This window comes from Caenorhabditis elegans, chromosome IV, assembly GCF_000002985.6.
Source record: "Caenorhabditis elegans chromosome IV".
In the NCBI taxonomy this organism is placed as follows: domain Eukaryota; kingdom Metazoa; phylum Nematoda; class Chromadorea; order Rhabditida; family Rhabditidae; genus Caenorhabditis; species Caenorhabditis elegans.
In genome coordinates, this window is record NC_003282.8 from 1,787,224 (window position 1) to 1,790,267 (window position 3,044).

The 3,044-nt window shown below is 38.5% G+C and overlaps 1 non-coding gene across 1 annotated transcript; it reads right to left on the reverse strand.

Moving 5' to 3' along the window:
* Positions 1-2,341: 2,341 nt before the first annotated feature.
* Y38C1BA.5 lies at positions 2,342-2,489 on the reverse strand. Its single transcript, NR_052941.1, has one exon. It is a non-coding gene; the product is annotated as an Unclassified non-coding RNA Y38C1BA.5 (non-coding RNA).
* Between the last annotated feature and the right edge of the window lie 555 nt (positions 2,490-3,044).

Genomic DNA, 3,044 nt, shown 5'->3' on the forward strand with positions numbered 1-3,044 from the left:
TACCTCATGCCTACTTACGTGCCTATTTTGTGACTTGGTACCTAGTAGGGCTGTGCGGCAACCGGCAACCAAATTGGCGGTTTTTGAAAATCTCGTTTGCCGCACAGCCCAGGTACCTGCATGTCTGCCTACATACCTACATTTATGACTGTAGGCATAAGGTAGGCGCAGGCATGAATTTCAATATTTTTTAAAGAAAAGTAAACTTTAAACAAATTCTCAAACTTTTTCAAAGCAAAATTTTCAAAAATTCCAAACCAAAAAAAAAAACGCATTTTTGACTCACATAATGTGTCTCAAATTTACAGCTAAAAGTCATCGCAAAAAATGGCAACAAAAAACGGAAACGAAAACTGAGAACCCACAAAACTTGAGAAGCTTTTCAGACTCTTCTCCCCCTCCCACATATGCCAAAGAAAAAGGAGAAAAGGCGGAGTTTCACGGATTTCGGGGAGACAGAGCTCGCAGAGCACACTTTGGGATATACGGAAATTATCAGATTTGGCGAAAAATTTAGAGAAAGAGCATCGAAATTGAGCAAAATTGAGCATTTTTGAGTGTCAATTGACATTAGGCATGTAGGCACGTAGGCACGTAGATACCTAGGCACGTAGTCGCCTAAGAACGTAGGTACGTAGGCACGTAGACACGTAGCTTCCAAGAAACCTAGCCACGTAGGTACGTAGGCACGTAGGCACGTAGGTACGTAGGTACGTAGGCACGTAGGCACGTAGGCACGTAGGCACGTAGGCACGTAGGCACGTAGGCACGTAGGCACGTAGGCACGTAGGCACGTAGGCACGTAGGCACGTAGGCACGTAGGCACGTAGGCACGTAGGCACGTAGGCACGTAGGCACGTAGGCACGTAGGCACGTAGGCACGTAGGCACGTAGGCACGTAGGCACGTAGGCACGTAGGCACGTAGGCACGTAGGCACGTAGGCACGTAGGCACGTAGGCACGTAGGCACGTAGGCACGTAGGCACGTAGGCGCGTAGTCACGTAGGCACGTAGTCACGTAGGCACGTAGTCACGTAGGCTCCCAATTTTCATGTAAACGTAAAAACCAAAAGTTTTCCTCTCCGCCAAATAAATCGTCGCCAAAACTAAGCAAAAAAAATGTTTCAAAGTGACTAGGCAATCATTCATTTCAAATGTGTCCCAAGTGACTTTGTTTTGGGCGGAAAAAGTACCAGATTTCGGGCGTCAAACATGCAGAAAAAATTAAAAAATTTTTTTGGCTAGCCATTTTCAAGGTACATGAACTTTTGGCGACCAGCAGCCAAAAAATTTGATGGATTACCCCGTGAGCCGGAGCGGAGCTCTATAAAAAGAGTGCTCTCTGGCTTCAGCTTCATCCAAAACCGTCATATCTTTTATGCATTTTATATGCGATGTGCAGCACTCGAAAAAAATAAATGAGGAACCGCTGTAATTGTGACACGGAAATGAGTTCCGAAGCAGCATAAAAATAAAAAAGAGAAAGACCGTCAAATGAACCCGATGTGGAAGGGGGTGTATAATTATATTTATTGGGAATAGAGCGGGGGGGGGGCACGGAGAAATTAATCGGCGGGAAGGACAGAAATAGAATAGAGCTCGGAAAATGGGAAAACTGACTAGGCGCAGTTATGGTAGGCGCAGTTATACCTACCTACCTACTACACTTGCCTTGTGCCTACATTTTTTTTCCTACTCTCAAAGTACATCTGCGCCTATTTAGGCATACAGTAGGCAAAATTGTATATAAAACTATACGTAGACAAGTGGCAGGTGCGTAGGTTGGTAGGCATACATGAATAAGGTAATAGGCAGGCGTCTAGGTGAATGTAGGCCTGAGGTAGCTTATGAGCACAAATACATGCTTACATATACGTGCTCAACCATTGTAAAAAAGGTTTTAAAATGAAATTTTTTTCTTAATTCCAAAAATGTTTTTAAAATTCATTTTTCCCTAATTTTTTTCAAAACTTGAAATTTAAACTTAATTTTATTAAATTTATATTTATCTCCCCAAAACCTTTCATTTAAGTATAATCATGCCATCATTCTGCCACGTTTGAATTACTTGGGTCTTACTGCGAAAACTATTGGTTACTGTAGTTATGCTTTTGTGGCGAGACCCGTCATTTTGAAATTTCAGAACAATCACTCATAATTATATTTAACTAGCTCCGTTAAATTTGAATTTTAACATGAAAGTTTACCACTTTTTTTAAAAGGAAAGTATAGTTTATAAAATGCTACAAAAAATTCCGAATGTCCTTTTTCGACATTTATGAATATCATAAGCATAAAAATTTGGTGGAAAGTTTCTAAAACCAAAAAAAAAAACTTCATCCGGAAGCTATAAAGAAAAAGTGGCGGGGACCTATTGAAGCAGAAATTTTGTGCGCCGACGGACGGCATTTTGAAATGGGATTCGTGACGCCACAGATCTTCCGGAACTGGACACAGCAAAAATTTGAAAGGAAATGAAAATTCAGCAAAAAAAAAATTATAGGAAAACATGTTCAATTATTTAGCAAGGGTCTCGCCACGAAAAGCGTTTTGGTTACTGTAACTGTTTTGTGTTTCGCTGCAAGACCAAAATTTGGAGCTGCAAAGGAAATTATTTCTTAAACGTTGTTTTTTTTTTTGACAACTTTTAGACGAGAATTTTGATATAGAAATGTTAATTTTTTTAATTGAAAAAAATTGGAAACATTTTAACTTTCAATTTTCAAAAAAAAATTGGCGGAAAATTCAAATTTTCAAATTTGTTTTCAAAAAAAAATTGCCGCCAAAATGGTTTATATTATTTTATTTTAAAAAAAGATTTGGCGGGAAATTCAAATTTTATTAATTGCATTTTTTGGCGAAAAAATTTAAATTTAAATTTTCAATTTTCAAAAAATAATTCACCGGAAAGTTTAAATTTACAATCTCAAAAATTTGGCGCGAAATTTGATTTACAAATTTTTGGAATAAGATTTCATATTTTTGCGGGAAATTCAAATTTCCAAGTTTAAACATTTTAAGAATACACAGTTTGGCGCGAAATT